We start from the raw sequence: 14,937 nt of genomic DNA, 5'->3' as shown, positions 1-14,937 counted from the left end.
CCAGAATGGATACCATCAATAAATCAACAAACAGCAAGTGCTGGTGAGGATGTGGAAAAAGGAGAACCCTGGAGCACTACTAGTAAAAAGACCCTTCTCCAAGGAGGACAAATGGCCAAGAGACATATGAAAAAATGCTCACATCACAAATTATTAGAAAGAAACAAAAACAACAATGAGGTACCACCTCACACCTGCCAGAATGACTACCACCAATAAATCAACAAACCACAAGTGCTGGCAATGATGTGGAGAAAGGGAAACCCTAGTGCACTATTGGTGGGAATGCAGACTGGTGCAACCACTATGGAAAAAGTGTGGAGTTTCCTAAAAAAATTCAAAATAGAACTGCCATTTGACCTAGTGATCCCACTTCTGGGAATATATCCTAAGAAGCCTGAAACACCAACCAGAAAAAATATATGCATCCTCTATGTTGATAGCAGCATTACTTACAAAAGCTAACACAGACAATAGTGGGCTGAAGGCCTGGGGAAAGGATGGTAGGGGGAGGCGGGGAGTCAATGGGGAAAAAAAGAGGGACATCTGTAATACTTTCAACAATAAAGATAAATTTAAAATAAAACAAAGAGGGGAACAAATTTAGGTATTGTAGTTAAATAAATTTAATTGGCTTTGACTTTCAATAGCATTTATGTTTGTATCACCAATTTGGCACTTAGCTGGCTTGTGCCATTATTGTTGTTAGTAATAATAACAGTTTGTACTTTTTTGCTATGTTCCAAGCTATGTAAGGCACCTCACAATATTTCTAGTCCTCACAACAGCCCTCCAAGCTATTATCATTCCTATTTTACTGATAGGAAAACAAACCCAGGAGTGTGTAACCTGCTCAAGGCCACAAAGTTCGTTGGGTCAGTGGCAGCATAACTGTTGAATGCAAGACTTCCAGACTCTCCCCATACAGCTTTCTCAGTGTCAAGTGTAGCTGTTTACAGGTCCTGTTCTCTTTCTTAATGAAACTAAGTATCAGTGGAGGGTCACCAGGCGGGCTCCCAGCTACACCGCCGCGAGTCTTCCCTCAGAACACAGGGAGCAAATGGCGCCGGCCAATAAGTGCTATTGATTGAGTCTCCAGTCTCCATTTTGGTAGAGGATTTTTGTTTGTTTTAGTGTTGTTTCTACAGAAAGGCCAGCTGCAACAATGCAATTACTGTGTAGGAATAGTAGTGCTTTTGCTACCAACAGAAGTTGGTATACTATAGACTGTTAGCTAATATTTTTTAAAATGCGGCCCTGTACTATCACTTATAAATGGGTAGCATACATACAGATCCATTCCATTTGCCTAGTGGGAGCAGTTGCTGGGGGGTAAAATGTATTACCCCCAGCGGTCATTGAGTATTCCTGCCAATGTGATGACTGCAGTCAGGGTGGCTCGCTCCACCCTAAAGATAGATTTGTCAAGAAGAGAAGCATTGCAATCTGTTACTACAAGTGGAAGTGCAACCTCGCCAGCTTGAAAAGCAGGGATCACTTTGCTCCCCTATTATAGAATAGAAAGAAATGTTAACATGACAGAGTGTCTAACTTCAAAAGAGAAAACATTTTAGCTCCCCACTGGATTACTCTGCCTCAATGATTCAGAACAAGTTGGTAGCCATGGAAAATATTAAAACTGTGTCTTTGCTAATGCAAGATTACTAAAAGTTGGTTGAATATTCTTGATGATCCATTCAATGGCACTTAATCAGCACATGACAGAGACTCTTGTACAAAATCTTTGGAGGCAGCCACAGCTTACATAGGGCCAACATTCAATTCAATGAACTGCATATTTGCCCTTTTTAGCCAAAGAAGGATACGTAGTTAACTCACCGATAAATAAAATGCCAGCTGTTTGTTAGAAACTAACCCGAGAAGCTTTAATATCACACAGACAAAAAGGGCCACTCTGAAAAAGCTTTCTTTCAAAAATTGTTAAAAATGATAAATGGACCATCAATCAGTTTGGAAAATATTATATGCCTCTACAACATTATTCAAGAAATGAACAGAATATGGAATAGAGATGTCTCAATTATCAAAACATTATAGTGTCTTTTTGGCTTAATTTTTAGTAGACAAAGGATTTTCACCCTGAAGCTCTCCAGTCCTGATCTAGCTGCACTATTGGTTTCCTGGGCAAAGCACTTAAACTTCTTGCATTTTAATGTGTTCAACTGTGAAATAAGAAAGATAATGACAACAATAATAAGGCTCAACACCTACATACCTCTCTGACGTGTTTTATGAATTAATCATATTGGACTTTGAAAGTACTTGTATGCTTTAAAAGCATTCAACAACAGTTAGCAGATTTCCACATTAATTAATATATATGGTCCATAGAATTGCATCAAAGGCTTTGCACGGTAAAGTGCATGCAGGTTACTTTATGGGCAAGACTTTACATAACATAAAAAGAAAAAAACATTCTTTAACTGCTTTTGCTATTTACCCCAGTTTAGTGAGAATTATAAACTTATCCAAGTGAAAGATCAGCCTTTGACAATTTTAATGAGATTCTGAGAACAGGTAATGGATAACTGATGAAGTGATTCTCCCTTTTATCCCAGCAGCTTGTTCTTTTTCTCACTCTCACCCTTAACACTATCACGATGACCTCTTCTCTCCCTCTCTATCATATTAAGTCCTTCTTTTCCATCAAAGATGAAACGTCTAAAGCAGATTCAGGTTAGATAAACTCTGCTTCTATTACATAGCCACATGAAGAAAATCTTCTCTATCAAATAAAGCCATAATTATGTCATGTTAGATCATGTAATAGACTGTTAATTGCAATTAGTTTTATCCTGACACATGACCCCCATAAGACTGTCAGTGTCTAGGACCAGTCCCTAGATTCCCACTTCCTGAAGAGTAACATGAGCTCTCAATAATAGAGCTCTCCGATCCAAGACCATGCAATGAATGGTGCTGATTATTTTTAAAAGTCTTTAGATATTTATCATGGTGCAATTTTTCAAAAATAAATTGCCACCAATACCCCCTACTTAGACTCAACACCTGTGATTTTGTAGATATTGCTTCAGATTCCATGTCCTTCATTATGAATTTGGAAGATGTGCACAGAACTTCCTTAATGGAAACCTGTTCAGTTGATATGGCTCCTATGCCTTCCTTGATCTGTTGGCTTCACTTTTCCTTTTGCCACAACTCTCATGAATGATCTGACCCAAATCATTTAAAGACTCCTGTCTCTCCTCTCTTATGAAAACATGTCTGCCAACAAAATGTTCAAAGCTGATACGTTCTTTGCTGCAGAGGGTTTTGTGGTTGATGTTCATATCATAACTAGTGTGCAGAAGTCATTGAACAATAACATTAGGACCTAACCATCGGAAGATCTAGGAAACTACTGCACAACCCTTGAGTAGTTGCTTTGCAAAGCTGATAGTTTCTTCAATTTCATAAGCTAAAGAATCTCTTTGATGGAGCAATGACCTTGAAGTCAGGGGATCTGGATTTTGGTCCCAGTGCTGCCCGAAAGCAGGAGCAGTGGGACCTTGGGAAAGATACTTCAGTTTCCTAAGCTGATGTTTCTTCAAAAGGTTTAAACGTGATAATCTCTCAGCTCTCTATTGACCTTAAAATATATGTATAATAATATGATTCCATGAATTTTCATATGCATGTTTATTTAAAAGCTATATAAAGGAATGAAGAAATCTGCTATGATTTGTTTATTTATTTATTTTTTGAGTGACTGACTCTGATTTTATATACAACCTTTGGAGAGCTGAAATAAATTATAAACTTCTATTTAGAGAGCCACAAAAATGAAAACAAAAACAAAACAGTCCACATTAACAGGAAAAGTAGCAAACATGAAATTAAAAGTAAGCACCAGTTCAAATAAAATCCAAACTGCTGTTTCTGTCCCAGAAGTTGGAAAGCTAGAGACAAAAAAATAAAGAAATAATAGCTAACAAAAAAAGAAAGATATAATAATGGAATACAGAGGATCCTGTGGGGGATTTGGCCTCTCCTTCTATCCTTTTCCTTTTTATTCACTGATCCCAAAGGACACAAGAATTGTTTAGGCATATTTTTTTATGCCCTGAATAAACAGGACAGAGTTGCAATACAAGTACAAATGAAGAGGAGACGAGTTCATTTACCTGGTCTTAAAAGCTATTGTTACCACTTGCAGGACTATTACTAGTCCTAGCTGTCTTGCAGTGCTACCCACAAGGAAGGCACTGTACCAAAACAAATGTTTCTCTGACTGAGACTAAGGGCATTCCTTTTCCAATTAATTAGTTCAGAATTTTCTATTTTTATTAACACTAATCACGTGGGCTGGAAACAGGAAAGTCATTTATCATGAGACTATGAACTGTCATGCCTCTACACTCCATATATCATCCTTAGGTATTAAGTTAGAACATGAAATGACTGCACCCCATTTTTCCATCTCACATTCATATTTGTTAGTAAAAGAAAGCAATGGAAAGCAGTTGAACTCAATCAACTTTCAGACTTAAAAGAAAAATAGGCCTTTAGAAACAGATATTGTAGATCAAACAGGGAAAAGTATATTTTCCAAGTACTTTCACTGTGTTGCCTCAAGACCTTGCAACATATTTTATTAACATAAAAATATATCTCGAGTTAATGGATCTCGTCAGAATTTAGGGTGTGAGGCTCCCAGAACCTCTTTACGAAGCTGTATTCTCAGCTTAAAAGCTCTTACACTCTGACCTGTGATTTTATTTAACAGGATTTAGTGAATCTAGTCAATCATATAGGATATTTCTCTTATAATTTTATTTTTTTATAATAATACCTTTTATTTATATTGCATTTTATACTTCTCAAAGCATTTGTTGAGTGATCAAAACATTTCACTTATGGGCATAAAGAGAAATTATGCTCATTTTAGAAGTTAGGAGTAAAGAGAGAAGAGTTGTGGTACTATAAGAAGCAAGGACGTATCTCCTTTCAACAACCATATTGGACTTGTTTATATGGTCACTCCATGACCCAAATATTATAAACTGCTTACTACCTTTCAAAACTGCTGGGCATCAAATTAATATTTATAATGTGTCAACTAAGTGCCAGGCAGGAAGCTTGGGCTGGAGATATGAGAAGCTTGTAAATGTAATTGAGGATTTTTTTTGGTAACTCACCAGGTTATACTGTTATATAGCCAATGTTAAGACCAGTAGTGCTGTGGAAAGAGTTCAGGCTTCAGGAGCCCAACTGACCTGGAATTAAAATACTGGATCAATTGCTTACCAGCTAAGTGATCTTGGGAGTTATTTTACTTTTCTGAGCTTCAGTTTCTTCAACTAGAGCCAATGAAGAAAACCTCTCAGGGCAAAAGTATAGGTAAAATAAGATAATGGCTATAAAGTGGTTGGTACATGATACATATTTAATGAATAATAACTCTATGGAAAAGGGAGAATAGAGGGAAAGAGATAAAGATGGAGAGCTCAGCCAACTTAATTCCTTGATACCTTGATAAGACTAGCATTATGAAATGTGATATAACAGACCCTAAAGAAGGCTCTTTCAGAACCCACCACTTCAAAACACATGTGTGCAGTGGCATTTACACCTCCCAAATTCAGAGAAGGACCAAGTGTCTGTATGACAAAGAAAAACACCCCTCCTGCACAAAACAGACTGGGTTACTCACCAGTAGAGAGCATAGCAAAGAGTGTGCATCTTCATGAGTCTAGATTGAATACAATCACCACAGGACGGCAGGCAATCTATTAGTGAAAAGGCTAATTGTACTCCATTTTAGAAAACAGATGCCCTGCTGGCTACCACAGAGATCCAGATGTCACTCATTCCTCAGGCATTTTCAATGACAGGACAGCGTGAAATAGGGTTATTACTTTCCAGGAATCCCTGAGTGTAGCGCAGTCCACAGAAGCAAAGGCCATAGCATTGCCAGCATTTCTGGTGTGCAGGCTGCAGGTGGCCACAGAAAACCTCTGTACTAACTTAAATCCTAACACTCCCCAATCTAAAATTCAAAGGCCTATCTCAAGTCTAACTGCTGGCTTTAAATTGCAGAGCCAGAAAAATTGAACAACTAACCTTCAGAAGGAAGTATGAATTTAGTGATCGATCGTTTCACTCATCATCTTGACAAGTAAACTACTTTCCAAATCTACTAATGGGCTTTAAGCCAAACTCCCACTTACTGAAGTATCCTCAAAAGGCAGACTGGGTCATGATTCAGGATTTATGGTAATGTGGAGCAAAAGTGAGGTAGGAAATTGGTGATCACTAAACCACAAGGGCTTCAGTTACTGGCACTGACTGAGACTATGGAGAGGAAAAGGTCAAGGTGAGAGAGGTCTGAAAGAACTGATTTTATTCTTGATACATGGGCTCTACTAACTTCACCATGATTGAGGAAGAGAAATTAAGAGAGAACACTCCTATTTACAGGAACTGTACCAAATTCCCTGTAAAGAATTTCATGTCATCCCTAGAGATGTTCTCATGCTACAGTTGCATGAGGAACAAACCTCTTAGGAGAGCAAAGGGTACATTTTCAGAACGCTTGGTTCAAATTTACTAGCATAAGTAACTTCTCTTGTGCAATTAGATGTCTTTTTACTTATTACAGTCATGGGAAAATTCATTTGGAACCAATAAATTTTTTAATATTTTTATAGGAGTCAATCAGTGATAAGACTTTCTGCTTTGATTTCATATTTAATCTTCTGATATAATGACAACAATCCCAAAAATGGAGGAGAAGCACACAGCTGTTTAACTTAGGGCTTATTTTTTCCACTCTCTTTATAGTGTTGAGAGTGCCAGAGATGATAGTAATAACATCTGATTTGACTTGAGTGGCAATCTTTTCAATTTAATAATTCTGATGTCATCTTCTCTGTCATGCTGTCAAGTTTAATTCCCACTCATACCATGATTAATACTCTAGTGAAAACACTGCCTGATTTTAGTGCTCATACACACTTGTAAAGCTTTGCTCTTCTCAGTTACAGTGGAAGCTTCTTCAGTGAACCAGGATAAATCAACCCCACCTAGAGTTTTGTCAATTACTGGTATAAACCATTGAACATTCCCATTTTACTCTGAAACTTTATTAACCTATGGTGCATTTAACATTTTAGTATCACTTTATTTTCCAAATGTTTTTAGAGATTCTTCTCAAACCATTCAGTGACTTTCCCAAGATCAGAGTTATCTATTGTCCAATTAAGAATGAGCTGAAAACTTTGATTCTCAGTCAACCGCTTCATTAAGATAAAGACCATTTACAAGCACCTGCCCTGTGGGCTCAACCTAGCTAATAGGGGTTAATCATGTTCCAAAGTTTTGCACATTTCCATCTACATATAGACAGGGGGTATCAGGATATTTTTAATTTTAGAAAGCCACTTTTCCTCCTGAGATTTATTTATTTCAAAGGATAAAATGAAGGAGAGAAAATCAGTAGAGAATGAAATTCTGAAAAATTAGAGTGTGAGGCTATGGTTAGGAAATCCAAAACAGAGCCTGGCTCTCAATGCTTATAGCTAGCTACAATGGGAGGGATATACAAGCCCTAAAATATCTAGTTTAACAAAGGAAACAGAAAGGCACAGAAGCCCTGCCAACTCTGTGCTAAGAAGTCAAGGATGAAGGACACAGGGAGCGAATGTCTGAAGTTTACATCTCGGGCTGTAGGATGGACAGTGCCTCTTGGATCTCTCACTAGCAACTCCAACACCTCCCATGGAGAAATGTGAGGCTCACAGTATCTCCAAACTTCTTAACTTCACCATGACTATTAAGTGCACGAACCAATATCTTTCCTATACTCCAAGCATGACAATGAGGTATGTTTCTTTGAAAAATCAGGGTAATTATTTCTTTACAATGGTGGTTAAAGTTTGTCCTCACTGGTTTTGCAGAAATGACTCCAAGTCAGGCCTTCATCAGTCTGTACCTGGATCTGGGCAACAGCCTCTTTGCTTATCTTCTTTTCTCTATTCTTCCTTACTTCAATATTTTTGCAACCCAGGACTTAGGCACCCCTTTCCAATACCTACACTTCCAGGTATTGGAAAGTACAGTGAGTGGAACCACCCCACTCCCACTTTCAGCCCAGGAGGTTCAGGTGTCAATGGCTCTATTCACCCCTTTCCAAGAGAGACATGGATCTGGTCTAGCATATCTAAACCCAAAGTTCAATTCTAAGACATCCCCTGGGTTTCTGAGAATCTTATGTAGGCCTGAAGCTCATGGTCACCAGATTTTTGTCACAAGAAGGGTAATTCCCTGAGAAAGGAGCTCTGGTAGAGAGATGGCAAGAAGGGGAGGATCCACAGCAGGCTCAAAGACTTGGACTTCAGTGATATGAGCCAATAAATTCTCCTTTTTAGTTCCTTGAAGCTGAAATGATCCTCGCTGATACAAATCACACACACTTCTGACATGACATTCTTACTTGAAAGCTTGTCTAATGTGCTGTTTTGCTCAGGATTTTCACATTGTTTCCTCAAAATCCAAACTGGTTCATTCTTTCTTTCCAAATTCTCCTCTTTACAATTTGGTCCCTTTATCTATAGACTAGAGGCCCAGTGCACGAATTCATGCACCAGTGGGGTCCCTCAGCCCAGCCTGCACCCTCTCACAATCAGGGACTGCTGGCTCCTGACCACTCACCTGCCTGTCTGCCTGATCGCCCCTAACCACCCCCCTGCCAGCCTGATCACCCCTAATCCCTCTGCCTGGCTGTCTCATCGCCCCTAACCACTCACCTGCGTGCCTCATTGCCTCTAACCCCTCTACCTGCCTGCCTGATCACCCCTAACTGCCTCTGCCTTGGTCCCCGCCACCGTAGCTTCATCCGGAAGGACGTCTGGAATGATGTCTGGAAGGTCATTCGGCTGTTTGGTCTAATTAGCATATTACGCTTTTATTATTATAGATGTGCCAGCTTCCCTCTCCCTTGACCCCCAGTCCTGACACAGTGCTGTCCTCAAAATCCCTTTTCATCCCCTTTTGCAAAAAAAAAAAAGTCTTTTGCATCTTTAAATGCTGTTTTTAAAACTCATCCAAATTCTTCATTCTACTTCTCATAAGCACTTTTTCATTTCCTATATTCCATTAGTATGCACCTGTCAAGGCTCAGGGCAGGCTGTCCCCAAATATCCCATAATGGCATATTGATTACTTTGAATTAAAATTACTTGATAAGCAGCCAGTGCAAGGACACATTGACCCTCCCTTGTCTCCTTAAATGCAGAAAATAAATCTCCCCTGTGAAAGATGCCCTCCTTGCTCCAAGAGGGTTAGAGTTAGAGAATCCAAGGCCAAAAAGCCTGTATAAACAAGCCTTATCACTCTTTACTAATTTATTACCACAAGCCCCTATGTCTGTTTAGATTCTTTAATAATGTGCAGCCAAACATAAGCTTCTTTGTCCAGTCCATTAATCACAAACTTATTGTTTCATTTTCTAAAAAGTATAAAACACTGACTGGTTCATCATTTCTCCCTGAACATCTTTTATGTCTTCCATGCACATGAATTAAGTTGATTTTCTCTGGTTAATCTGGTCTTGTGTCAATTTTACTATTAGTCCTGCCATAAGAACTCAAGAGGAGTGGGGGGTTGGGGGAGCTTCCTCCTCCCTGACACACCTGATGATAGGTTAATGTGACTTCCTCAACTAATTACTTAGTTTCCTTAATCAAATTATAAATGTCTTAAGAAAAGAACCATGAATTGTATAATGATTGTTCTCAAAACTTTAAAAATTTATGGTTCTCTTTTTGATAACTAAAAAATTCTATACCTATTTTAATATTATCTGAAATTTCAAAACAAATTAAACATGGTTATCAAAACCAAGCTCAACATTTGGTAAAATACTCAATATGCATTTTTAAACTCAAGTTGGCCAATAAATTTGGATTGTGTCCTCAAGACCAGTATTTCCCAAACTCAGGTGAACACCAGAATCACCTGAAAAGCTTAGGAAAACTCAAGATTCCTGGGTCTTACCTCCAGAGCTTGTTTTTCAGTAGGTCTAGGGCAGATTGTAAGAATGTGTACTTCCCAAGTGATGCTGATACTCTGGTTTGAGGACCAGTTTAAAACCATTGCCCTGTAAGCATGTCCTTCTTCTCTCTACCCTATTTTCCATAAGAGCATGATCACTGAGGTCTAGATCCAGCACTCCATCTCTGCCTCTCTATGACCATGAGAAGTTATAATATGAGGCAATAGAGCACAAGGCTCTAAGTCAAACTCTGTGGTCACACAGAATAGGTTACTATTCTAGATCTTCCATGGTGCTGGATGGCCTTGATTTGGCAAATTCCTTACTCTCCCTAAGCTTCCATTCCCTAATATATAGCATGGCACAATAATAAACTTACATCACAGATAAGGATTAAAAGTGAATTGCTTTTCACAATGTTCAGCACATAATAAGTGCTCAGTAAATTCTGTTATTACTGGTGTTATTGCTGTTAGCAACAGGAAGTTAACAGTCTTCTGATTTGCAGTCCAGGATTCTTTCAACTCAGCCACAATATCTCATATATGAAGATACCTTTCATTATAGTACTGACCTCTAATATTATCCTTTCCAATGTCTCATTCTATTACTCTGTTATATTACAATGTTTAAAACTGCCTTACTTTGAACAACCCATATTTTTTTCATTATATCAGAAAATGATTTTTTTCCTTCAGCCTAATTCAATTGAAACTCAAATTTTGGAAAGTTTGTGCATTAAAACAAATTGGACACTGGGCTAAAATAGCCTCATTTCCTCTCCCCCTGACAATTATGAATAGTTTTCCTACAAAATATATTGAGGCCTCCCATAGGCTCTATCTGGGAAATTCTCAACCATATTACCACCATGAAGGATGATTAATTGGGCATTTCACAAAAACACAAAAGCAAGAGGAAAACCTGGTTAATTGTTTCCTGCTGTCTTTCATTTACCTACATGAAGAGTGCAAGCTGGATGGGACCTTACTCTTACTGTGGTCATGGAGTTTCTGAAGAGGCATCAACCATGTGCTCAAAAGCTTAAGTGAACCAGGGCAGAGAAGCATGATGCTAAGGAAAACAGGAACCAAGAACTAATTAACAATTAACATTTTTTTCATGCTTCACTATAATTAGTCAGATCAAAGGGGACCTGGGTTTACAGCTTTCACCAGGCCCATACGACTTTCTGAGAAGTTAACAAACAGCCTTGCATCAGGACTAATTGTTCACAGACAGAATTTGTTTTCTTGTAAATCATTCCCTTGTGAATTCTTTACCAGTTATTTCCAGTTTAAAGTGCTGCACTTGAGAAAATTTGCAGAGGAGTATTTGCTGCATGTTGTAGATTGCTCATGAACACCTCAAAACAACCCTGGAAGGTAGGCATTGTGGCTCCAGGTGACATGACTTTAACCATGCCTCATTGCTAAGAAGGAACAGGAGGTGAACTCAGATCTTTTAAAAAGTCAGTGATTTGCAAACACTTCTGATTACAAAAGAATCACCTGAGCTGCTTATTAAAAATATCATGTCCTGCTGAGTTTGACCAGGCTCTACTTGGACCTGGGCATCTTACCTGCTGTTCCCTCCAGGATGAACTGCTTCTCAGGGGGTGGCCCAAGGAATCCTGCCTAAACTGAGCCCCTTTTGGCCTCAGGAGAGTTGGGGCATGTGAACCACCTGCACCCCAAAGGCCAGGAGCTGACCCATGGTGGACGCCGAGGGGCAACTGCTCTGGGAGGTATGTGTACTAGGGGTTCCCTTCATCCCCCTGCACAGGCATGGACTGACCTGGTACCACCGCTGCCTCTTCGGCCCAAGACGTAGGTATTTGTATGCATGGGTGGGTGGAGGGAGGCAAGGACCCCGGAGTGACTACAAGTAGTTCTTTGGTCACTGGGGAGGAGAAAGGCACATGTGAAACCTAAACCTAGGGCTCAAGTACCTGATTCCAGCTGATGTAAGAGCGAGGAGAAAGAGGTACTAAGAGCTATGGGTCGCAGTTCCCAGCAGGAGGAAAATGAGCAGTGTCAGCCCAGAAGGGAAAGTCACCACAGCAGAAGAATGAAGATGAAAATACAATGACAGATAAACCTGAGTGGGAGGCAGAAAAAAAACGCTGAATCTATAAATGAGAGACATCTAACTGGGTCTGACGCATCTGTCTCCCTGGAAGAATTATTTCCGTTGTTTTCATCACAGCTGGGAAGCTGTGGAGCATCTCACTGGGAGATAATCCTCCTGTTCAGGAAGTATCAATGATGACATGAATTCTTTAGCACTTCAAAGCATAATTTTAGCCAGGCTGTAAGTCAAGGTGTGCATCTCCATGAGGCCATGTTGCTGTGCCTGACAATACATTTAGAAGAGGTCCAGTAGCAAGGACTCCACAGCCACAAGGACCATTTCTGCAGTTAAATTCTCCTACCACCAATCCTGAACTCACCCATCCTGCAACTAATTTGACAGGATTTCTTCCACTTGTTGACCATCAGATGAAGAATATAACAAGCCAAGATCTTCTATATGACCGTGATATAAATATATTTGATGAGATAAAGCTAATGTCTGGCTACACAAGAACGTTTTACTCCAATGCAAGTCTCTTGCTTTTTTGAAGAACTGGATTCTGATTCTGGGCTTTTCTTAAATCCAAGCCACAGTGGCACCTCTGTCACCAAGTCTAATTCCTCTATGTGTGAAGAAGATGCTATAGGTTCTAAAAAGTGACCTCGAATCCCTTTCCCATAATGCCTTAGAAGGGGCTGTAGGAAGCTACTACTCAGAGTCCAATAAGCTTTGTCCCATGGATTATAGGAGTGATTCTGGTTTTCCTGGGGACCTTGTATTTCAATACATATTCCATAACCACACTTACCACTTACAGCCAGGTGCGCTAGAATCCACTTCTGAATCTTTTTCATGGCCTGAGAAGTCACAGATAAAAAGGAGTAGGTAGATACATCAATGACATAGACAGAAACTTAAGCTATGATGAATGCTGTGCTAAAACTCTGCACATCCCTTTTTCGGCAGCTAAAACTGTCTGGATGCCTATTGATTCTTTCAACAGCATGCTAAGGAGGTACTACCTGACAGATTTACAAGTGTCACTTATCCGTGATTCTAGATGAAAAGGAAAAAATAAAGTTGCTGCTCAGAACTGTCATAAGCACAAATGGAACATAATTTTGATTCCAGAAGATGATGTACGTAACTTGCAAGCAAAAGAAGAAACCCTCAAGAGGAGGGAGGGGGGTAAGAGATCAACCGAAGGACTTGTATGCATGCATATAAGCATAACCAATGGACATAAGACACTGGGGAGTAAGGGAGGCCAGGGGATTGTCAAGGGCGGGGCGGGGGGAAAGGACACATATGTAATACCCTTTGTAATACTTTTAGCAATAAAAAATAAATAAAAAAGAGAGAGGGAGCCCAGTGTAATAAAACAGAAACTGCATAACATTTGCATAATATTTTTAGTAGGTTAAGAGGTGATGAAGGTAGGCCAGTCAAACCAATATACTCTTCAATGCAGCCATGACAAAAGTGTTTTGATTGTACCCAAGGAGCTGGTGACCTCAGGCCACAGCAAGGAAACGCAAAAGGAAGAGAAAAAGTGAGAGAAGAAATTGAAGATGGATTCCATTAATATGTATAAAGTAGTAATGTTCAGAAGATGATGTATGGATCACAAACCATAGAAACTGTTTCAATAGTTAGCTCAAGTGTTATATAAGCATCTTTAAGTACTGCTTCTTGAATCACTCAGGTAAGGCTACATTTTGAAGCTTATATGGACAGAAGTTCAGGACTTCAAAACAGACTTGTGGGAAATCCTGGGAAAGCCACAAATTTTTGTTAAGTCCTTCTGCATTATATGCACAATTCATAAACATGCATAAAGAATAGGCCAACATGAAAACTTGATATGACTATCCAGTCACTTTGGTAACCATTTTTTTTAGTAAGATGGTCACTTCAAAGAGAGCAAACACTGGATGTAATTATTTTAAAAAGTATTTCCGTTTTTATGACTTGAAATGCAGCTGGTCTTAACATATGTCTACTGTGGATGTGTCTGTCCCAAGCACCTAGAATATTCTCATTTAGTTTATTCAGTCTGAAGTATATAGTGAGCTTTTTCAAAAGCTATTTTATTTTAATCTTTATGAATACTTAAATTCATAAAGTATTTCTCTGTGGAAATAAATTTTATATTTGAATTTATAAAAATTAACTTTTCCCTGATATGCAGAAATTCTAAGTAAATTTACCTTGGATAGTTTTCCTCCAAAATACCCACATGCAGGAATATAAGTAAATATCTATCTAGCAAATAGGACAGCATCTTAGACTCAAGCCAAACTGAAGTCAATATAGTATGTTAAACTGATCAGGGAAATCCCCACTTGGATTTAGCAGCATACCATATGAAAAAAACAATAACTATAAGTGGCCAAGCTCTAAACCAAGGTATCAAAAACAAAACAAAAAAATGAAGCTTTAAAATATTAGAGTGCATTGGCTTTATTGGCTGAGAATAAAGACCTCTATGGTCACAGAAGGTTTTAGAGAAAGAACAGAGCTACCTATGCACAGGGAAATAGAACTCCCTGCCAAGTAAAGCCAGCCTATAGGGATGGCCTCACACTCGTAACATTGATGTCTAATAAAAAAAAAACTCACAGAGCTTAATGTGAAAACATTACAAGCCATAAAAGAACACAAACCAACAGTAGGGAAAGAGTTAGTAGATGAGCATAGACCCTATAACGAAACAACTGGAAATACTGAAACCATATGAAACAAGACAGTAAGAGGCAAGTGTATTTGAAAATGAACTAAAAAAATTAATCTTAGAAATAATGGTATTGAAATGAAAATGAGTTATTAACATGAATATTGTTAGT

The 14,937-nt window shown here is 38.8% G+C and overlaps 1 protein-coding gene and 1 pseudogene across 2 annotated transcripts in view; one reads left to right on the top strand and one right to left on the bottom strand.

The window, feature by feature from the left end:
* LHFPL6 (LHFPL tetraspan subfamily member 6) overlaps nt 1-14,937 on the bottom strand; it is a 234,499-nt gene that overhangs the window by 115,102 nt on the left and 104,460 nt on the right. The window lies entirely within an intron of this gene.
* On the top strand, nt 2,622-13,647 carry LOC102443255 (annotated as a pseudogene).

Source organism: Myotis lucifugus, unplaced genomic scaffold, assembly GCF_000147115.1.
Source record: "Myotis lucifugus unplaced genomic scaffold, Myoluc2.0 scaffold_7, whole genome shotgun sequence".
In the NCBI taxonomy this organism is placed as follows: Eukaryota; Metazoa; Chordata; class Mammalia; order Chiroptera; family Vespertilionidae; genus Myotis; species Myotis lucifugus.
Note: the sequence above shows the minus strand (reverse complement) of the source record. Positions and strands in the feature narration are given on the sequence as shown.